This window comes from Nyctereutes procyonoides, unplaced genomic scaffold, assembly GCF_905146905.1.
Source record: "Nyctereutes procyonoides isolate TBG_1078 unplaced genomic scaffold, NYPRO_anot_genome, whole genome shotgun sequence".
NCBI classification, from domain to species: Eukaryota; Metazoa; Chordata; class Mammalia; order Carnivora; family Canidae; genus Nyctereutes; species Nyctereutes procyonoides.
Window position 1 is genome coordinate 6,631,027 of NW_026575048.1, and position 23,654 is coordinate 6,654,680.

The following is a 23,654-nucleotide window of genomic DNA, read 5'->3' on the forward strand; positions in this document are numbered from 1 at the left end:
CGCGGGTTTAGAAGGCAAATCGTTTCATATATAAACACTCGAGCCGAAAAGCAGTTGTAAACAACCGTCGGGGCATCCATTCTCCCCGCCGCGCAGCCCCCCCCCCAGCTGCCCAGACGGCCGGGGAGTCCCCAGAAAGCTCTGCTGGCACCTCACGCGGTTTCCCATGAGCCTAGCAGGGCTGCTCCTGAGCAGCTGACTCCATTTCCACAAGGGTTCAGGGGAAAATCTCAGGAGATGGCTGGCGTGTGCGCGCACACACACACACACACACACACACACACACACACACACACACTGAAGATGCAGAATAGGCTCTTCTTGAAAGCCTGAATATGTGCTCATTTACCCGCAGGTGCATGCCCAATGGTGGAAAGAACATTAGACTTAATACAAAAATATCTAATTTCGGGTTATGTCTCTGCCAGTACAAGCGTACGAGACAGTCAACTGAGAGCCGCAGTTTTGGGGTTGATCTAGTGGGAAGGGGAGCGTTGTGGTAAGTGTTGAATGGACAAGATCACGTACGTGAGGACCTGGCCCCAGAGCAGTAGCAAGTAAATAACCGGCATTCTTGTCTCTCCTTTGAGAAATTGATCACCTGATAATATTTTGGCTTGGGAATATATTTTTGAAAATGCGTGTCTAAGCGTGTACGTCACACATCTAGGCACGCATGCGTTCAGCTAACACTTCTCCATCACCTGCTCCCCGCTTGGGCATCACCCAGCAGTGGGGAACCAGGAAAGGCATGTCTTGCCTTTAGGGCTTGAGGTTCGGTAGGGGAGTGAGATGAGGAAAGTGCCTCCCGCCCAGGCCACCCTGCTCCTGGTACAATAGTTCTGGAATGCACATCTGACCCCATCACCCTGCTTTGTATTCTGAGTAGCCCCTTTGTGCCTCGCTGTGAACCCCTTGCTGACCTCAGGGCCTTGGTCCCTGCTGACCTCAGGGCCTGGTGCTCTCCGGAGCACCCCCTCCCTCAGCCTCCTCTTGGCCCCACACCCTCCGGCAGGGCCCTGTTGGCTTTGTCGGTACCGCCCACCAGCTCTGGGACCCCCGGCATGGGACTCACCCACCCCTGTAGTCCCTGCCCCTCAGACTCATCATCAGGCACTGCTGCTGGGTGTTCGTCACTGCCCCTTATTGTGCCTGGGGGCCCCTCCAGGGCAGGGCTCTATTTTGCTCACCCTGATTCCCCGGGGCAAAGTCCAGGGACAATTGCAAATGCTTCATACGTGTAGTTGAATATTTGAGAAATAGGCTTCTTGTTAGTCAGCAGCTTTGGAAAGAGAAACAGTCCTGCAGAAACATGTGACCCTCCCGAGGGTCAGGGGGCAGCCCGTGGGAGGCCAGGCTGCTGCTCAGGATCATGGAGCCAGGGGGCCACAGGGCCACAGACCACACAGAGCACATGGATCCCTGGAGTCATGGGGACGTGGCCACCTGACTGCCTAGAGCCCCTGCTCCCAGCTTCCTCTGCGCCTCTTCCCTGCCCCATGGCTCCGGTTTCCATCCAGGTCTGTTCTGAGCATCTTGCCGCATGGGCCCTATATGTCCTGTCATCCCAATCGATCCTTTCAGAAAGAGGACAGGGATGTGTTTTTAAAAGCACCTCCCGACATTCCCAGTGGCCTGCAGGGACCATGTGCAGCAACGTTCGGTGTTGCCTGAAACTGTCTAACGACGTCCGCCTGCTGCCTGGAAGCCTGTGATAAATCATTACAAGGACATCATCACGGACAACAACAAAAGCGGCCAGCCCTTGGGAGCCTCCCATGTGCTGGGCACAGGGATGAGCCTCTTACACACATGACTTCTGGTCCTCACGCCCATCCCAGTTAGAGTTAGGATCCCTGAACTCTGGGATTTTATAGTTGGGGATACAGGGATTTAAGGAGTAAGCAGCTTGCCCAAAGTTAGGCAGTGTAGGGGCCACGCACGTGCGCCTCAGATATCCAACGTAGGGGGCTTCGTGCCTAATCTTGCATGGCGTCTGCTGTTCGGAGGACTGGAATGAATGCACACAGCTAAAAAATATGCCTGCTGGTTGAACCCCAGCATCAGTTCGAGCTTTCCACACTAACTAGCTGGCATGCTAGCCTCATGCCAGGATCCGGCCTCTAGGATCTGAATGCAGGTGGTCTGAGGGACGTCTACACTGTGTCCTTAATGGGAAGTCTGTCACAGATCCTGTGAAGCAAGTGACACCTTAGGGAGAGCAGAGCAGTAGAACAGAGGCCTGGACCCCCGACGGCTTCGCAGAGCGGAGCAGAGCCGCAGGCCTGCTGGGACTGCCGCCTGGGAGGGAAAGACTTACTTCCTGTTTAAATCACTGCTACTTTGAGCGCCACTGCACTTGCAAAACCAACCCCAATCGCCCAGCCAATTCAGACTTGAATTTAGGCTTAGTTGGCAACATTTTGCTTTTTTTCTTTTTTTTAAAGATTTTATTTATTTATTCATGAGAGACACACAGAGAGAGGCAGAGACACAGGCACAGGGAGAAGCAGGCTCCCGCGGGGACCCCGATGTGGGACTCAATCCCAGGACCCTGGGATCACGACTGGAGCCAAAGGCAGACACTCAACCACTGAGCCACCCAGGTGTCCCCCGACTCTGATTTTAAAGGGCCTCACAAGCCACATCATTGTGAAGCCATCCCAGCATGGAGGGAGGCCATGGGAGAAGGGAATGGACAAGCGGGGAGCTTAACAGGCAAGAGCCAAGGTGAATGGGCCTTCACCCAATGTGGGGTGTTGGGCATATCGGCCACCCTTGGTACAGTATAGCTGTTACTATTACTGTTACTGTCATTGTTGTTGAGGTCATTCAGCAGGGGCACAACAGGATGAGCATGAATGCGGAACACTGCCTGCTGTGGTCTGAAAGCCAGGTGAGAGCCTGAACAAGGGCAGAAAAGTGCTTTATATGACTTGTAATAAAATGACAAGATAGCAAGAAAAGTACAACCCCAACGCAGAGGAGATGCTTTCCCAACCCACAGGGGAAGCCCTCCAGCTTGTGCAGTGAGCATCTTCTGCCCATGACCTTGAAGGCCCAGAGAAACAGAAGTCAGCCACCTAGTTGGGTGGCTTGGGCTGGGCATGGCCATGCCTGCGGAGCCCCCCAAGCACTGAGGGAGGACTCTTCATGAATGCTGGTCCCATGCAAGGATTCTGGGAGTCGGCTCCTCCTCTCCTTTCTGTTGGGTGTGCCCAGAGTTAGGGGCTTCGGCACGTGTGACCTGCCAACCCTGCTCGCGTGACCAGGAGGACAGGGTAAAACCAGCTTCCCAGCCCACTCCCAAAGCTCTTCACGACCTGGGCACCCCACTCTCATACACAGGCTGATGGACTTCTCGCCATCATCCTGAACCCCGTCCCTGTGGCTGTGCTGTTCTTTCCAGCCTTTCCCCCACCTCTCTCTGGCCACCTCCTACTGGCACTGCAATGCCCGGGCCCAATGTCACCTCCGTGGAGCTGAGCCTCCCCCACTGCCGCCTTCTCTGTGCTTCTCTCAGGACGTCTCCTGGGATCCTGCTCACGAGTGTCTTTCGCGGGGCAGAAGGCTTCCAAAGAGCAGGAATCTCACCATTGTCCTGGTCTTTGTGTCCAGCAGCCTGCACAATACTTGGCACAGGGAAAGTTCAGTAATGTTCTGATGGATGAACAAAGGCTCAGCCACTTGCCAACAGACCCACGGTGATTGAAAGTGCAGGGACCTGGTGAAGAGGCCAGTACTGTCCCTGTGGAGAGGGCCGTGGGCACGAGCATCAATGGGGGAGCTCTGGGAAGCCGATTGCCAGGGATGTAGCCACAGCAGTTCAAGGACAGCAATTCTCCGCCCTGCCAATGCCAGCGCTGCCAGGAGCACACCGTGCCCAATGCAGTGACACATGTCATCAATCCCTGATACCCACATGGTCCTTTTACTGCTAATGCTGCAGTGATATGCAGATGAAACTGAGACTCCAGGGCTGAAGAACTAACCCACCCGGGTTCTAAAGGCAGAGTGTCTGACTTCCTGCTCCGTACACGGGCCATGAGCCATTGTGGGCTTGAAGAATATTCTGGACTTGGGAGCCTGAATATCTGGGTTTAAGTGTGGTTTCCATCCCTTTGGGAACTTTGTGTGACATTTCTCTCCCCGGAGCCTCGGTAGTCACATAAAATGGGGATAAATAGTCTCCTTCCAGGTTACTTCACTAGCATGTTGTATCAAGAAAGAATATATTTGGGGGTTCCTGGGTGGTTCAGTCAATTGAGTGTCCAACTCTTAATTTCAGCTCAGCTCATGATCTCAGGGTCCTGGGATTGAGCCCTGCATCAGGCTCCATGCTCAGCGGGGAGTCTGCTTGAAATCCTCCCTCTCCCTCTGCCCATCCTCTGCTCGCTCTCTCTCTTTCTATCTTGGAAAAAGAAAAAATATATATGAAAAGCTTTCATAAGTCATTAAGACTTTCTTCATATGCAGATTTTATTTCATATTTTTATCTGTGGGCTGCAAATTAGATGAAAGACCAGGAAACTTCAAGTGTGCAAACCAGTAAGGTTATGATTTAAAAAGAAAAAACAGTTGGGGGAAAACTTACGGGAAAGACAAACACCACTGTATGATTAAAGCTAATAATAAAAAAAAAAAAGCTAATAACCAGCATGTGTGGTAGAGTGAGTTTTGTCCCATTTTGTATTTGCCTTTTAAAATCTGTTTAATCTACGCCGGGACACCTGCACCCCGATGTTTCTAGCAGCCATGTCCACAATAGCCAAACTGTGGAAGGAGCCTCGGTGCCCATCGAAAGATGAATGGATAAAGAAGATGTGGTTTATGTATACAATGGAATATTACTCAGCCATTAGAAACGACAAATACCCACCATTTGCTTCAACGTGGATGGAACTGGAGGGTATTATGCTGAGTGAAGTAAGTCAATCGGAGAAGGACAAACAGTGTATGTTCTCATTCATTTGGGGAATATGAATAATAGTGAAGGGGAATATAAGGGAAGGGAGAAGAAATGTGTGGGAGATATCAGAAAGGGACACAGAACATAAAGACTCCTAACTCTGGGAAATGAACTAGGGGTGGTGGAAGGGGAGGAGGGCGGGTGGAAGGGGAGGAGGGCGGGGGGTGGGGGTGAATGGGTGACGGGCACGGAGGGGGACACTTGACGGGATGAGCACTGGGTGTTATTCTGTATGTTGGTAAATTGAACACCAATAAAAATTAATTTATAAAAAATAAAAAAATAAAATCTGTTTAATCTAAATAAATAAATAATAAAATAAAATAAAATAAAATAAAAATCTATTTAATCTGATCTGGTGACTGGAAGAGAACACCCCCCCCCAATTCCAGTGGGGTGGGCACAAGTGTTTTACATGGTTCATCTCTAGGTGGTGAGATTATGGATGATTTTTACATTTCTTTTTTCCTTATCTTTATTTTTGGACTTTATCTGCATGAAAATGTAAAATACATAAAACATATAAAAGTTTGTGAATGCTCTCTTTGGTGGCAGATGACCCGCCCTTAGTCACAGCTTGCTGGTAGTGGACTGGAGTTCTAGTCCTGCTTTCTAAGCCAGGGGCTTTTCCACAGCCTGCTCGTGCTCACGATGATATTTTTAAGCAAGGGTTTTAAGCTCTGGGTGAAAAGATGGCCTTTCTAGTCATTGGTTGTGTGAACTGGAGCATTTATTATTAATAGGGTGGCCAGATAAAATGTAGGACATTTAGTAAAATTTGAGTTTCAGACAAATAACATGTTTGTTCTTGTTTTAAGATTCCATCCATTTATTTGAGAAAGTGCATGAGAGAGAAAGAGTGTGTGTGAACAGTGGGAGGGGGCAGAGGGAGAGGAAGAAGCAGACTCCCCACTGAGAAGGGAGCCTGATGCGGAGATCCCAGAAGGGAGCCTGATGCTCGATCCCAGGAGCCTGAGATCATGACCTGAGCCAAAGTCAGACACTTAACCGACTGAGCCACCCAGGTGCCTCAGCAACAAGTAGTTTTTCGGTACAAGTATGTCCCGTGCAATGTTTGCTAGCTCCGGCACCATCAATTGAATGCTTGGTTCTCCCCCTGCTGAAATCCTACGCTTCAAGGTGATGGGATCAGAAGGTGGGGCCCTTGGGACAAGTCATGAAGGCAGATCCCTCATGAATGAGATGAGTGCTCTTCTACAAGAGACCAACAGTATATGAACCAAGACATGGGTTCTCACCAGACATCAGATCTGCTGGTGACCTGATCTTGGACCCCCAGCCTCCAGAACCATGAGGCATACATTTCTGTTGTTTATAAGTTGCCCAGTCTCTGGCATTTTGGTGTAGCAACCAGAACAGATTAAGACACCTGGGAGGGAGGATGAGGGTGAAAGTGTAATTATTCCTCTAATTAAAAAAGGTAGAAGGCAGGGGCCCTGGGTGGCTCAGAGGTTGAGCACCTGCCTTCGGCTCAGGGCATGACCCGGGGGTCCTGGGATCAAGTCCCACATTGGGCTCCCTGCAGGGAGCCTGCTTCTCTCTCTGCCTAAGTCTCTACCTCTTTCTCTGTGTCTCTGATGAATAAATAAATAAAAATCTTTAACAAAAGAAACAGGCCGGGGAGAGTTTTGTCCGGGGGAGTTTGCAGACTCTCACCTTTCTGGTGGTACCTGGGTGCCCCTCAAGTGATTGATCCTAGGTCTCCAGCTTCTGTTTGCTCATCACTCACTGATTGCCAAGCACAGGTGTTTTGTTCTTGTTTCTCAGAAACCAGCACACACAGCTGTGGAGACCACAGGCCTGGGTCTCCCTCCCCTGGGGAGCTCGTAGCCCCCTTGCCATCCCACCCCGAAGTCCATGAACAAGGCCCCATTAGCCCAGAGCTGCCCTTCCCACTGTCACAGACCTGAGGTTGGTCACCCTGGCCACTGTGTGTGTGTGTGTGTAAAATTACCCGCCCCACCATCAAGCTGTCACCATGGCAACCCCTGTGCAGCCACCTCCTGCTCCAGCTCAGGGCTGAGGGCTGTGCTTGTTTGAAAATTAAGTCCCTGGGGGGGACAACCAATTTCACCAATCTTTAGAGCAGTCATTGGTGGCCCAGGACACCACAGCAAGAGTTGAAAGAAATAATCCAAGGCCAACAATAATCACAATAAAAGCAACATCAAAATCATCTGTGGTGTTCAGAGAGGACTACACCCCCATGATCTCAGCATATACTCACCCTCTCTAGCATTTCCTCTAGCCATCCCTGATGGCCTAGCACCTGCTCTGTGTCAGGAACTTTCTAGGCCCTAGGCTTTCAGTGATGAGGCAGGCAGACATCTTCTTCAAGTACTTTCTAGTTCAGGCACCTGGATGGCACAGTCTACCTTTGGCTCAGGTCATGATCCCACGGCCCCTGCAGGGAGGCTGTTTCTCCCTCTGCCTGTGTCTGTGCCTCTCTCTGTGTGAATAATAAACTGAATAAATAAATAAAATCCTTAAAGAAAAAAGGACCTTCTAGTTCAGCACAGCATCATGGGTAGCCGAGGAAATAAAAAAATTACAAATTGTGACCAGTGTAGTGAAGGAAACACACAGGGTGTTGAGTAAGAGCTTAGTGTGTCTGTGGGATCCACCTACCTAGATAGTATGGTGAGGGCAGGCCTCTCTCAAAGGACGTGACGTTTAAGCCAAAGGTCCTGGAGGCTTACGATGAGTCATCTGTGCAAAGAACAGGGGCGAGCACACCCTAGAAGCAGGAATTGCATGTGCAAAGGCACTAAAGCAGGAAAAAATGTGCATTTTCAAGGAAGGAAAAGGAGACCCGTATGACTGGAGTTAACGCGTGAGAAGGAGAGAGGCAGTAGGTGAAGTTGGGGGGAAGACATGACGAACCTTTAGGTCGTGATAAGTGATTCGGTCAGTGCTGTGGACTGAATGCTGTGTCCCTCTACACTTCACATGTTGAACCTTCATCTGTAAGGCAATGGAGTTTGGAGGTGAGGTCTTTGAGAGGTAATAGGGTTTAGATGAGGTCGTGAGGGTGGAGCCCTCAGGATGGGATTAGTGCCTGACAAGAGGAGACAGAGACTAGAGCTCACTAGCTCTTTGCCAAGGGAGGGCACGGTGAGGAGGTGGCCATCTGCACGCCAGGGAGGGGGCCTCAACAGGACCCGACCAGGCTGGCAAACCGAGCTCAGACGTGCAGACTGCAGTACCATGAGAAGTGAATGTCTGTTGCTTGAGCCCCCAGTCTGTGGGGTTTGTTACAGCAGCTGAGCTAAGAGGGTCAGTGTCCAGACCAGTGTCCAGGAAACAGCAACCACTGTGCGCACTTCAGAGGGGGTTCAATATATGGAATTGGATACAAAGGTGTCAGAAGGGTTAGAAGAACAGAACGGAAAGGGTGGTGGTTGGAGGAACCAAGGAAAGAAAAGGATTGTTATCCAGATGGCAGTAAGGTGTGCTGCCCCCGGGTGGGGAAATGAGCCAGCTTCCCATCCTATCACACGTGAGCACATTAGGGGAGCCGGGGCTAGGGGCGCTCGGTGGGTTAAGTGTCTGACTCTTGGTTTTGGCTCAGAGTCATGATCTTGGGGCAGGAGATCAAGCCCTACCTCAGGCTCTGTGCTCAGTGGGGAGTCTGCTTGAGATTCTCTCTCTCCCTCTGTTCCTCCCTTTGCTCTCACTCTCTAAATAAATAAATAAATAAATAAATAAATAAATAAATAAATAAATAAATAAATAAATAAAATCTTTTTAAAAATGCAGGCAAATACAGGGAAGTGTATGGCTTAAATTACTTATGCAAGATCCCAGCATGGGAGACCCAGGTAGTGTCCTCTCGGACTCAAGAGGAAAAACAACAGGAATTCTTACTCAAGCCCACTCTGCAAGCCCCAGAACAATTGTTATGGTCTAACGATTTTTGCCTGGGTTTCCAGGAAAATTCAGCTGGAAACTTGTGAGGTCAGTTTTTTTCTGGTGGATCTGCTTAGCAGAGGGTGGCTGGGTCCTATAGACTCATAAAATTTGCTATCAGCACCCACCCAGTCTTCCCCCTTTGTCCCTTTGCTGCTGGTGCTCAGAAAGGGAGGATGTTTTCTCCAAGGCCACACAGCAAGACAAGGGAATTGAAGCCTCCTGACTCCCAGGTGGGTCTGCTCCCCTGTGCTCTGTGTCATACCTTTCCTGTGCATCAGAGAAGGTGACTCATGGAAGGGATAGCCCTTGAAGGCCGTTCAGTCTTTGGTTCTCTAGCTTGCTGCCCGTGAGAATCACACAGAGGGATACCCATGTGTGGGCTCCACCCCAGACCGGATCAATCAGAATTTCTGGGGAAGACCTGGGCACCAATAGTCTTTTAAAGGTCCCCAGGTGACTCTAAAATGCAGCCAGGGTTGAGAACCACGATTCTAGCCAGAGTGATGGGAATGAGCCCCAGAGATGGGAAATGTCTGAGCTGTCGTGACACAGTTATAAAGACCAGAGTGGATCTCACAGCCACATTCAGAGCTCTTCCTAATCCTATACCCTGCCCCATCCCCAGGCCCTTTGAAAAGAGCCTTCTATCTGGTCCACAGCAAAGCGATGCCAAGCCCAGCAGGGAATACATCATGCTCAGATACATTTAGAGCAGAATTCAGGTCAAGTAATGAGCAGGTTTAGCATTCTGGTGTCACCACTGCAGAAGTCACTGATTTCCTGTCTTTAAGAGTTTTAGCCACTCCACTTTGCCCCAATCATGCTGTCCCCTCCCCTCAGTGCCAAAGTGTCTATAACTTCTTTATTATAACATGCCTATAGTGTACACTGTGGATACCATTGAGCAGATGAAGCTATATGAGGTCTCAGGGAGGATAAGTGACTTGTCCAGGGTCATGGGCCAGTCATTTGAGCCTAGATCTGCATAAACACAAAGAGTGTGTTGTCTCTTATCTTTTGTCAACTCGGTTCAGCTCATTCCTGGATAAGCTCAAACCATCAGTCACTTCATGCTTGGTCACCATGTCCCCCATCTCACCCCGGGCAGCTCTGGGTAAGTCCTCTGTGGGCTCGTCCTCCCTTGCCCGGAATCCACTGACCCGGTTGGCTCCAGGCGCCCACAGGAGGGCTGGTGCAAGTCTAAGACTGAATCCAAGATTTGTGGCTGGTCATGAGCCACCTCTCAAAAAAATCTGCCTCCTTATCTCTACAAGAAGTAGGTACAGCCCGAAGGACCTCAAAAACCTGTGTTTTGAAAGAGAAAACAATTAAAATTAGAGCTGAAACTCAGTGAAGTTTGTGTTAAAACAGCCTATATTGTCTGAAGCCTGAGCTTTCTTTTTCATTTTTAAATGAGAGTGTTTATGCAGATCTGTCACGAAGGTTTAAAAATCTTGACTTTGGAGCCAAACTCTGCTTTCCTAATTGGATGGGGAATAATTGTTAAAGCTCATGACCAATGTTCTTTTCAAAATTGCATGTTTTACAAGAGCTGCTCTTGAAAACATATAATTCTGATGTTGTGAAACCATCACATCAATAGGAGTTTTGAAAACATGGAAAAGTTCACTCTGGGAACCAAGGGGGTTGTTATGCTAGGTTGTGACAGTCTGGAATACCGTCTGGATATGATGGAGAAGGCGACACAGGCATTTGTGGGTTGGCTGTCCAAAGATAGGGGAAGGTGGGTTATTTTGGGGTTGTACACAAAAGAAAAAGAAAGGGAATGAGCTTTGGAGACTGGGTCATACTCATGCAGGCTGCCTAGCAGCTGGAGGCCAATCTTTTAATTTACTGAGCCTCAGTTTCCTTGGCTGTAAAATGAGAGGGTGGGGCTAGATGCCCCTGAATGACTCGGGTTCACGGAGAAACTTCCCTTCTCCCTTGGCCCACATGGCAGGCGAAGGTATTCAAATAAATGACTCAGGGGAACAGTGTGGTCCTAAAATTCTAGGATCTCTGAAATTTTCTGACTGTCATTGGGTGATTTTCAGCCTATAAGAGGCGTTGCTGGGCATTCGCTTCCATCAGGATGGTCTTCCCAATGAAGTTAGAGTGTTTCCTAAACTCACTGCACTTGGTTTCAAGTCTGGGTTTGAATCTTGGTTTGAGTCTTTCTAATGCCAGAAAGAAAGGATTTAGAGAAATTTTAGGTTCTCTTTTCAGGGTTAATCATAGCTTTACTATTTTTTTTATTAAAGATTTTCAGGTTAAAAAAAAAAAGATTTTCAGGTGTCAGGCCACTGTCCCCTTGAGGAGCTCATGTGATCATTTATGCCACTTCTACCCCCCCACACACACACTCACAAGCACACACGCACACACTCCTTCAGTCTGATAAGCAGTGGACATGGCTGCTGCTGGATGAGCACCTGCTACACGCTCAGAGCCTGCTGTAATCAGGGTGCTTTCAGCTCTGAAAACCAGAAAGGGCTCAAAATAGTGTAATAACAGCTACCACTCCAATGTGTGCCAGAGGCTCTTTGGAATACTTGTCTCTCATCAACACTTTTAACCCCAGCAAAGACCTCATAAAGTAGACATCTGTGTTATCTCCATGCCCACTTTAGAGATGAGGACACTAAGAAGAGAGATGTGTAGTGAACATGCCAAAAGGCGTAAGTGATGGAACCTGGATCGGCTAACCCAGCTCCAGTCTTTGCTCTGGACTGCCACTGGACGATGTATTTCAGCAGAGATTAGGATTCTCTCATTTAACAAGATGTCTCAAGGCGAGGCATGTCAAGGGCAGTTACTTCAATAGCTCAACTTCGTCACCAAGGATTGGGGCTCTTTTCATCTTTACACTCTGCCAGTCCTTAGCCTCTGGGCTTTTGTGTTCAGTATTATCCCTCGATGTTACAACACGGCTGCAGCAGCTCCAAGTATCACATTGTCATCCAGCAATACCCAAAGGCCAGTAAAAGAACGTCCCTTCCTTATGCTTCTTTTTAAGATGAGGGAATCCCCCAATTCCCCTTCCCTCCCCAAGACTTCCCCCTTATGTCCCCTTAGCCAGAATGAAGTTACGAACACACCTGTTTGTAAACTGAGAAGAATGGGGTCACCATAACTGGCTTAGACCAATCAAGACCCACTCTGGGGGGGGGGGGGGCCTGGGAAGGGTCCCTGTTTCTCCTGAAGCATAGGGCTGCCTGAGAACCCGAATAAAACCAGCTTCTGGTTTGTCGGCAGGGAAGCGCAGCCAGAGGGTTGTGGGCCTGCTGCACCCACGTGATTTCTGGTTCTCACCGGAACCTTACAGGGCAGAGGAAGGCTAATACTGGTCCATAAATAAGAAAATGAAGACAAAGGGAGCCGGTTGCTTGGCCAAGGTCAGGTGCTAGTGACTGACAGGTCTGCATCCTCAGCACATCCTCGGGCAGCCTGGCAAGTCTGGAAATTAAAGCCTCTCTGCCCATCTCGGGCTGATTGCGCTGGGAAGGTTCACAGTCCTGTCAGGTGGCTCTCACAGTCCCTTTGGGGTGACGGCACCTGCACACAGGGCTTCCTCTCCCTGTGAGGCAGGGGGAGGCCCCCAGAGGAGCGGCGGGGAGGACGGCTCTCTGGCCTCCCTCTCTGGGGGGCTGAGGTCAGGAAGGCAGCTTCTCAGGACCGGGGTTTTCTCTCATTTCTGTTGATCAGAACTAATTCTGCACTGGGGCACTGGGGCCCAATCCAGAATGTCCCCGCAGGGAGGTGGGTCCCACGGACCTGGCCTCCTCTGCCTCTGTTTCTCCTTAGGAATGCCAGCACCAGGGACGCCTGGTGGTTCTGTGGTTGAGCATCTGCCTTGGGCCCAGGGCACCATCCCAGGGTCCTGGGATCAAGTCCCACATTGGGCTCCCCGCAGGGAGCCTGCTTCTCCCTCTGCCTGTGTCTCTGCCTCTCTCTCTCTGTCTCTCATGAATAAATAAATTAAATATTTAAAAAAAAAAAAGGAATGCCAGCACCTTTGATTTTCTGAGCCCCCAGAAGGAATCAGCCCCCTCACTGACCTGGATGGCCCGTCCTCCTGAGAGCGGAGGCCCACTCTCCCTCCAGGGCCAGGGAAGTGGTGACCTGGCACCCCAGGTCTGTCCTCCTACTGCCTCTCCCTCCCCTGTGCTCAGAGTCGTGAACTCTGCCCTGTGTAGGCCACGCGAGTGCCACCTGGGAGCACCTGGGAGGTGTGTGTTTGGGAAGCTGAGGCAGCCGGATGTTCCCTCCCGACTTCTGGTCCGAGCTCTGGGGTCAGGCATCATTGAGAAAGGACCCACTGCCCAGGGACAAACGTGGTGGCGGGTCAGGAGCAAAGTGCCCCCTTCCTGGAAATGGGCAGGGACACAGACCTCGACTTTCCTCTTCCCTCTACTTGTGTATTTTTCCCTCTTGGACACCCATCCACCCATCCCTTCATCCATTCAGCAAAGCTAATGGAGGCCCTGCTGTGGGGCGGGCAGGGGAATGCAGTGACAGTTCACGTGTGTTCACGCCCACCCCAGACCCTCCAAAACCAATGGGTGTTTAAGGTCCTAACTCCCCCATGGGCTTCTGTTTGTGCTTGAGCTGGGGTCTCCACAGAAGGAACACACATGTGTGGACAAAGGAATAGTGTGTTGTGCCCAAGATTGCGAATCCGAGAAACCACCAAGGAGCCGACCCCGATGCAAGAGCACAAGGGTTTATTAGCAAGCTCGAGCTTGGGTCCAAGTGTGCCCGACACAGCGGAGCAGGGACTTGGACCTCGAAGTGGGTTACAGCTGGGTTTTTTATAGGCTGGTCTAGGGGATTTTCAGAAGGGGTGGAAGAATTTCTCCAAGTTCTATTTACATTCTGATGTGGGGCTTTCAAGGGCATTGAGCTCTGTTCTCGTTCTAATATGAGACTTTCTACCATGGGCGTGGGCTCTGTTGTCTTTCTGGTATGGGATTCTCTGCTGAGGGCAATTCTGAGCTCTGTTGTCTTTCTGATATGGGATTACCTGCCGAGGACATTGAGGACATTCTGCAGTTTTTCCCATAAATTTCAGCTCTTATTCACAGGGGCCTAAGATGGCTGTACTTGTGCTAATGCTAAACTTTAGGTGGGATGGCCTTAATTTTTCTCGGCCTCCACAAGTGGTCTCTGGCATCATGCCACAGTGAAGCGGGGGGGGGGGGCATTATTTTTAAGAAGAGGCTCTGTCTTTCCAGCATTCCTTAAATCTTTCCAGGGTCAGTTAAGTCATCCCTCTACCCGTGGGCCTTGTTCACTTGCTTCTGAGCTCCAGACCTCAGGAGAGGTTAGTGGTCCGGGGCCTCTGGGAAGTCACCAGTGAGCATCTAAAGAGGCCAGCAGGGCTCAGGGAGTCAGGGCCGGGGCCGGGGGTGGCAGGTCCCACTGGCTGTGGGCTTCTTCCCAGCCAGGCAGGCTGAGTGGGGGGTATTCACAGGGGCCCGAGTGAGTTGGGGGCTGCATGGGAGCCTTAAACCTTCTATGGGATTAACTGCCTCGTGGAGAGACCCTCCAGAACCAGGAGAGGAACTAGAGCCTGTCTGGACCCACCTAGGATCCCTGCAGGCCTTCGGCGGGGACACAGTTGGCTTCTAGTCCCATGGCCACTGGTGGCGGGGGCGGGTGTTTGCCACCAGGCTCTCAGCCCCACCAAGGGGCTGGCACTGGTCTGAGCCTTGCTCTGCACTGATGATTATTTAAACGCATCTGTAGAAGCTGTCGTGTTTAATAAGCTATGTCCTTGTAGAGGCATTACTAAATTATATTGACGTGTCATCCTTGTACAATTTTCTCAGTTGACGGATGCTTAAAGCAAACCTGCTGTCATGTGGGGCTTTGTTGTAAAACAGTGTAAAATGTGGCGAGAGTATACTCAAAATGTGAGGAGCCTGTCTTTTTGGAGGGTGATGTCCTCCGTGACCCCGTAAAGGGAGGCCACACAGCCCAGGAGCCCCCTCCTCCAAGGGATCTGCTCGCTCAGCTGGCTGTCAGCTCCGGCTGCAGGAAAGCCTGAAGTCACGAGGAGTCTGACTCTGCCTCCTGTCCCTATACCTGAGGACCCCACCCTCCCTCCTGGGTTCCATCCTTCTCTCTGCTGTGATCCTCAGGGTTACTCCCTTAGCACCCCCCCCCCCCCAGGGACCAGGGAGAAGAAAAGACTCAATCAAGATAAAGCTAACAGATATCTTCATGATTCCAGAAAACCTCCCCCTCCTGCCTCCCTACCCTCTTTCTGTCCCCTCCTACCCTGGGGGAAGCAGCAGGGCACAGTGGAAAAGACACTAGAACTTAGAATCACACATGGGACACCTGGGTGGCTCTGTGGTTGAGCGTCTGCCTTTGGCTCAGGTCGTGACCCTGGGGTCCCGGGATAGAGGCCACATCGGGCTCCCCCACAGGGGAGCCTGCTTCTCCCTCTGCCTGTGTCTCTGCCTCTCTCTGTGTGTCTCTCATGAGTAAATAAATAAAATCTTATATAAAAAAAAAGAACTTAGAATCACACAAAAAAGTAAAGACAATAGGTTAGAAATATATCTAATATCTAGGTTAGAGTAAGTATTTAGCAAATAGTAGCTCGTTTTTGTATTATTGTATTCAAATTTTTAACTTATGATAAAGAACTTCAGGCTTGTAATTCTAGATTATCTTTTTGGAATGATGAAAATTTTCTAATATATTGTGATGGTCGCATGACTGTGAACATAGTACAAACTATGGAATTTTGTAATATATATATATTAAAAAAGAACCTAGAATCACAAGACATTGGGCTTCATTTCCTTTTCTGCCTGTCACTGGCTTTGAGACTTTGGGCAAATTTCTTTACGTCTCACACCGTTTCATCTGAAAATGAGATTAATACATCCAGCTCACTGGGCTTTTATCAGGATTAGGTACGTGGTACTTAGTAAGTGCTTCGTAAATATTAGATAAGCCTGGATCATGTTAAAAGTTTATAATATTTACCACGGGGAGGATTGACACTGAGAAGTGCACTTAGCAGATGTGAAATTCGTATTTTCCCTGGCCAGAGCACCTGAAGGAGAAGATGATCACAGTCAGCATTACTGGAGCAAATTGTATTCATCTGGGGGCCCTGGCGTCCTTCAAGGACACCTGTCCTCAACGACTTCCAGAAGTCCTTACAGATGTCTGGTGTGCCTGGATGTGCTGGGGCGCAGACAGGGGAGGCCTGGGCCCTCCTGGCTGCTCCAGGCTGCTGGGTGGGTGGGCAGTGAGAAATTGGAAGCTGGTGTATTATCTATTGATCTCTACCAAGTACCCCCCAAACTAGGAGCTTGAAACAATAAACATTTCTTCTCTCCCACAGTTTCTGAGGGTCAGGAGTCTGAGAGTGGCGTAGCTGGGCAGCTCTGGCTCAGAGCCTCTCCTGAGGTTACGGGCCAGCTGTTGGCCACATGTGCATCATGGAAACCTTGAAAGGGCCGGAGGACTTGCTTCCAAGAGAGCTCACCCTCATGGCTAGTGGTTGGAGTCCCCGGTTCTTCACTGGCTGTTGGCTAAGGGCCTCCAGATTACTCCCTGGACACCTCCAGACTCTCTGCCTGGGTCTCTGTGGGGCAACAGGCTCCCTCAGAACGAGTCATCTGAGAGACAGAGGGAGACAGTGAGAGGGAGAGAGGGAGCACGACCAAAATGGAAGCTGCAGTGTCTTTTATAATGTTATGACCTAACCTCGGAAGTGATAGATCATCCCTTCTGCTGGCTTCACTACATCCAGTCCACCCTCAAGGAGAGGAGAGTTACTTTAGGAGGCACAACCATTGGGTGCCATCCCGGATGCGGGCTCCCATGGCTGTTGAACATGAAGAGGACTTCGTCTGCCACCATCTTGACCTCACACTTTCTAGCTGGGTTCTTCTTTCCAGCTCAGCTCCTGGCTCAGGTGGAAGACTCTGAAGGCAAAGCCTCCCCTGATGGGAACCAAAACTACCCCCTCAAGCAGCAAGGACTGCCCTGAGCCAGCATGACCCCAACCGTGATGGACTCCAAGACAATGATGGATTTAACCTTCACTGCTACCTGCACGTACCCCCCCCCCCATTTGCCCCACATTTTCTTTTCTAAACCTGGAAGTGTTTTTGGCATTTTGGAGACCATCTTTGAGACGTTAGTCTGCTGTCTTCCCAGTGTTGGCCTCAGTGAAGCCAATTCCTCTCTTGCTTTAACATCTCTTATTTCTCTGCCTTTGGGTTTTGTCAGCAGTGAGTAGCCAAACCTGGTCTATTTAGGGGTGCAAGGTATCCCTGTACCCCTGGCCCTGCTGCACACTGGTTAGAAGCATAGAATCCAAGCTGAGGAGCTGGGCATTCTTTCTTTTTTAAGATTTTATTTAAATTCAAGTTTGTTGGGGCACCTGTGTGGCTCAGTGGTTGAGCATCTGCCTTTGGCTCAGGTCGTGATCCCGGGGTCTTGGGAATGAGTCCTGTATCGGGTTCCCCGCAGGGAGCCTGTTTCTCCCTCTGCCTGTATCTCTGTCTCTCTCTCTCATGAATAAATAAATAAAATCTTTAAAATAAAATAAATTCTAGTCAGTTAACATTTAGTGCATTACTGGTTTCAGGGGTAGAATGTAGTGGTTTTCAGTTGCATATAACAACACCCAGTGCTCATCACATCATGTGCCTCCCTTCATGCCCATTACCCAGTAACCCCATCCCCCCATCCATCTCCCCTCCAGCGACCCTCATTTTGTTTCTGTTTTTATCTTCTTTCATTTTTCCTCCCCTTCCCCGTGTTCATGTTTTGTTTCTTAAATTCCACATATGAGTGAGATCATATTATAATTGTCTTTCTCTGATTGACTTATTTCACTTTGCATAATACCCTCTAGTTCCAACCACACTGTTACAAATGGCAAGATTTCATTCTTTTTGATGGCTGAGTCATATTCCATTGTATATATACATTTTCCTTATCTATTCATCAGTTGATGGACATATGGGCTCTTTCCATATTTTAGCTACAGTGGATGTTGCTACTATAAACTTTGGGGTATATGTGCCCTTTTGTTTTTTTTTTAATTTTTATTTATTTATGATAGTCACACACAGAGAGAGAGAGAGAGAGAGAGGCAGAGACATAGGCAGAGGGAGAAGCAGGCTCCATGCACCGGGAGCCTGATGTGGGATTCGATCCCGGGTCTCCAGGATCACGCCCTGGGCCAAAGGCAGGTGCTAAACCGCTGCGCCACCCAGGGATCCCCATATGTGCCCTTTGGAATCACTGTGTTTGTATCTCTGGATAAATACCTAGAAGTGTGATTGCTGGGCCATAGGGTAGCTCTATTTTGAACTTTTCAAAGAATTTCCATACTGTTTTCCAGAGTGACCATACCAGTTTGCATTCCCATCAACAGTGTAAGAGGGTTCCCTTTTCTCCACATCCTCACCATTATCAGTTGTTTTCTGAGTTGTTCATTTTAGCCATTCTGACAGATGTGAGCCGGTATCTCATTGTGGTTTTGATTTGTATTTCCCTGGTACTGAGTGATGTTGAGCATTTTTTCACATGGCTGTTGGGGCTGAACAGTCTTAAGTGACATTTCTCTCAGTCTGTGGCAGCCTGGGGAAATTATCCTACACTCTGGGCGCTTGTCTATCCAAGGATGTGGGGGAGCCATCTGCTCCCGAGCTGACCAGCCTCTCCCTTGGGCAGTGCCAAATAAATCCAGACAGCTGTCCTTCAGTGCGTTTGTGCACTCATAATCTGGGAGGTTTGGCCAGTTAGTTACCCATCCTCATGCTTACCTCCCCTGCCCCCATCAGCCCAGGGATTCCAGAAGGCAGAGCATTCCTCGTGTGACCCATGGGGCAAAACTCCTGTCATGCCATCAGGACCAGGATAAATAATTTGAGGGCCCACCAAATGAAATTTGGAGCCCCCTGTTCAAAAGTTTATTAAGAATTTCAAGGTAGCAACAGCAAAATTTAACCCAAGTGCAAGACTCTTGGAAGCATGGGGTTCAGCGCGACTATCCACAGTGTGCAGGACCCATGGGGCAGGCCTGTCACTGGTAGAAGTGTGTTATAGTAGATTCACATCTCTGTTTCATGGTCTGAGTGCTTGTCTTGTGATGTCTTGTGACATCTGTCATCAGCCAAGGCTGCTGATGCACCCATCCATCGTGAAGATGCTGCCAGTGGGTCAAAGTATCTGCAGGGGCACTCTCCCCACCTTCCCCAGTACACTCACTGCTGTGTGGGCCATAGGGCTGGGCTACCTCCCATCCTAGGGTCTCAGACTTTTATGAAATCACTTGTTAATTCTTTTTTTTTTTTAATTTTTTTTTAATTTTTATTTATTTATGATAGTCACACAGAGAGCGAGAGAGAGAGAGAGAGAGAGAGGCAGAGACACAGGCAGAGGGAGAAGCAGGCTCCATGCACTGGGAGCCCGACGTGGGATTCGATCCCGGGTCTCCAGGATCGCGCCCTGGGCCAAAGGCAGGCGCCAAACCGCTGCGCCACCCAGGGATCCCAATTCTTTTTTTTTTTAAGATCTATTTATCTATTTTAGAGAGAAAGAGAATGAAAGAGAAAGAGAACATGAGCACAAGCAGGAGGTGGGGCAGAGGGAGAGAATCTCAAGCACACTCCTCGCTGAGGGCAGAGCTGGACACAGGGCTTGGTCTCGTGACCCTGAGGACCCTGAGTCGTGACTGGAGTCAAAACCAAGAGTTGGATGCTGGGCCGATTGAGCCACCCAGGAGCCCCACCACTTGTTAATTCCTGTTTAGCTTTAAATACAGCCTCTCGTTCTATGACTCAGACAAAAATCCCCATTTCAGACATAAATACCAGCATCAGGCTTAAGGACAATCTGACTTCCTACCTAATTTCATTTCTCTCTTCCTTTAAGTGCGTTCTTTTCCAATAGGCTCTTTGGGTTTGTGTGTGTGTGTGTGTGTGTGTGTGTGTGTCCCCAAATAAGCTGCAGGGGCCCTTCTTCCTGGAGTCCTTTAGATGTGGTTAAATTAGGGTAAAATCAGCTTGTGTGGAATATGAAAGTCCTCCTCCTCATATAAGATTTTCCATAAAAATTAGAGGTGACAGGGAGCCAGGACACCCGAGTTGCAGTCCTCATTCAGGTGCCAAGTGTATGGCCTTCGCATTCACCCAACAAACATCTGTGAAGCACTTTCCTGTGCCAAGTGCTGTGTTTGGTGCTGGGGGCTCAGCAGGGGAGCAGAGAGCCATGACCCCTGCCCCAAAAGGAAGCTCTCCCATCTGAGAAGTGAGAGATGAAAGCCCATCAGCGGCCTGGGCCCTGGATGAGAAGAAATGACTGTGTCTTCTCTAACCTCAAACCGAAATATGGCATCTCTTTCTATTATAAACGTAGGCGACAAACCAAAGGAGCTCATGGTGTGTGACTAGTGTCTTTATCACCCATGTGGGTCACAGATAGGATCAAATCACTTGACAGTCCCATCACATCTCAAAATCTCATGCAGTTCGTTGTTTACATAATCCAACAAATGCCAATATCAGGGTTGCTTCCGGTCTGGGATCTGACACATCCACAGAGACGCTCCTGTACTACTATACGCACATTTTTATGGTCTGCCAGCTGTCCCTCAGTGTCACTGGTTTCCTGGGGAAGCCTATGCACTCACTGTATTTTATTCATTCAAAACTATCATTGGCAGTCACCAGACTACGTGAGGGGTGTGTGGCACAGAAAGGCCGAGGGTGCTGAGACGTGTGTGCACCATCCCCTCCGTGTCACGGCTCCACGGGCAAACGCGGACCTTACACCTCCACCGCCAACATGGACAGGCTTGGGCTTGTGCTCTCAGCCCCACTAATTTACCAAATGGAGTTGTTGTTGTTTGCTGGGCCAGGCTGGTGACTCAGCGTCAGGGGCTTGATGGGCTGGAGGTGGGTCCCCCCTTAACTCTCTGTTCTTGGAGACATAGCTGGAGAGAGTTCCCGGAATGTGTGGTAGGATCTAATTTTACTGGGAAAAAACCCCTATGAGATGCTTTATGTAAAAGTGAAAGCACAGTGGGAGAACTCATCTCCTCTGGCCGTCTCCTCCGGCTTTGTCCTAGGGCTGCTTTGGCTCAACTTCAGGCAGGTCAGCGAGCTGACACCTGGGCACTAAGGGAAGGAGGGGACCTTTGCTGAGCGTTTACATGCACCTCCCCATTTAATCCTCCTAGCAAGTCTGGAAGGTGGGCTTTATCCCCATTTAACATCTGAGGAAACTGAGGCTTAGGGCCATTAAGAGACTGACTCCAGATAATCCTGTTTGCAAACAACGGAGATAGGGCTTGACCCCAAAGCAATACTGTTCTCACTGACCTTGTGCCAGGTGACCTTGGGTGTTTTCACTACCAGGGTGACCTTGGATGTGACTCACGGCTGTTTGGGCATCCGACAAGGCAGTTATTATTGTCATCGACAAAAGGAGCCTCAGAAATTCAAAGCAAGTGACTGTCCTCTAGGGTAGTCCGAGAAGTCTGGAGCCGGGTGGCGACAGATTCATACTTGGGGATAGAAAGGAAGTTGGGGTGCTGAGCTTCGGGACTGGAGGCAGTGAGGAGGCCTGGCTGGATGGGTCAGGGAGGTGAAGGGGGCCAGAGAAAGAAGGCTGGTGGCCCAGGATGGAAGGGTACAAGCCCCATGGCCAGGCCGCATGGTTTACACTTGTCCCAGTAGGTTAGTGGGGAGCCACGAAAGGTTCTAGAGGAGGGGAAGCGCTACAATAGGAGTTTCACTTGAAGAAATGGATTGGGAAGTGGTGGAGGATTTATGTGGTAGCAGGACTGGGGACAGGAAAGCTGGCGAGGAGGTGACTGCCACTGCTCAAATGAAAAAGGCTGAGGACTGGCAGTAGGCAATGAGGTGGGGACAGAAGGCCAGCCAGCGTGCAGGGGCGCAGATACTGGAGGTCTGTACTTGGGGTCCGGGGGGACCCGGTGAGGCATGGGTTGAGGGAGAAACCACAGGAAACTGGGATGACCAGCCTGTGACTGATAGGGTGGCCAGGGGGTGTCTCCATTCATTTGACCCTCAAGTCCCACAGGTCCCTCCGTGGGGGCCAGGCAGCCTGCGGCAGAGGCCTCCCTGGAGCCCACATTAGCAGCCTGGCCCCGGTGCCAAGGAGACCTGCCACGTGCCTCCTGTATGGTGTTATTTCTTCTCCGACCGTTGAGCCCATAAGCCGTGGGAGCAGAGGCTCTGGCCACCAGCTGGAGCCACGAGGCCAATTGTGGTTGCACAGGATGGCCTGGCTCAGACGTGGGGAAGTATTGCACCCGTTTATAGCAGACAATAAAACTAGCAGTGGGCACGTTTACTTCCTCCTTCCCAAATGGCCAATCGCACTGAACGTTCTAGAAAAGAAAGGGTAATGGAAGGTAAAGGCCCAGCTTCCAGGAGACCCCGGGCAACTTACCCAACTACTGTCTGTAGAGTGGGAGAGAACGCTGCTCCCCAGCAAGAACCCTGGAGACTCAGTGAGTGAAATGGGCTACGCATGCCACTGACGCCTGTACGTAGCTGGTGCTTGATAAATAGATGTTGGGTGGATGAGTGTTTTAGAAGGAAGAGAAAGAAAGTTCCAAGGAGGAAAATCAGAGGTGTTTTGTTTTGTTTTGTATGTGAAATGGAAACATCTAGATAAGAAACAGGATGGTTTTGTTCTGGTTACTTCCTCATAGAGTCCACTTGAGTGTTCAGGGAGGGCAGGGAGGGTGTTACTGGCAGGAGTACATTAAAAACTCATGAAAAATTCTTCCCTTGCTTTGCTTATTGAAATTCTCCCTTCAAGGCCCATTGTAAATGCCACCTCCTCAGGGGAACCTCCTGGTTTCCATCCTTCTCCACCCCCTCAGCCGTGGCTTCCTCCTCCATCCTTGGGTGGTATCCAGCTTCGGCATTTGCTGTGGCGCTTACTGGATTCTGCTTTATTTTTCCCATGGCAGCATGGGTGTCTTTCGCCTCTGCCTGGACAGAGAACTTCCCTCTGAGGCAGCACACAGCAGGAGCGTTGAGTCCCGCAGATCTGGGTCAGGTCCTGCCTACTGCATACCACCAGCGGGGCTGGCCTCCCAGGTGTGAGCCCAGGCCCACCTGTCTAGGCCCCGCCTACTGCATACCAGTGGGGCTGGTCTCCCAGGTGTGATCCCAGGCCCACCTGTCCAGGCCCTGCCTACTGCATACCAGCGGGGCTGGTCTCCCAGGGTGAGCACAGGCCCATCTGTCCAGGGCTCTCCAGCCTTGGTGTTGTGCATTCAGACCCGGGGTGACCAACATACTGAGAAGCGGGAGTGGGGGATGAAGTCACAGGAAAGCTTCTCCCTCCATCTTTCTGGATTTAGCCAGCAGGGTACCCACTGAGGTCTCAGGCAGCCCTATAAGCTTTCTGGTTGTGCTTCATTCGTAAAACTCTCCCCATCCAGGATTTTAAAGTGTCCAGTCCCAAATTTGATTTACAATGAGGGACCACTTGTGCCTGTCTTGAGCCCCTGAGCTGGTAGGAGGCAGAGGGCATCCTCTCCCTCCTTTGCCCACCTGTCTCTGCTTGCTCCTTATGCAGACTTGCGGGGGGTCTTGGGCCCAGCTCACCACTCCTCCTCTGACACCCACTGGCCTGGCTTTTGTTCTTCCTGAGGCTTTGCTGCTGGAGGGCTGGACTCTCGTTAGCTGACCTCCCCATCTGTGTGCATTCTGTCTGTCTGCCTGTC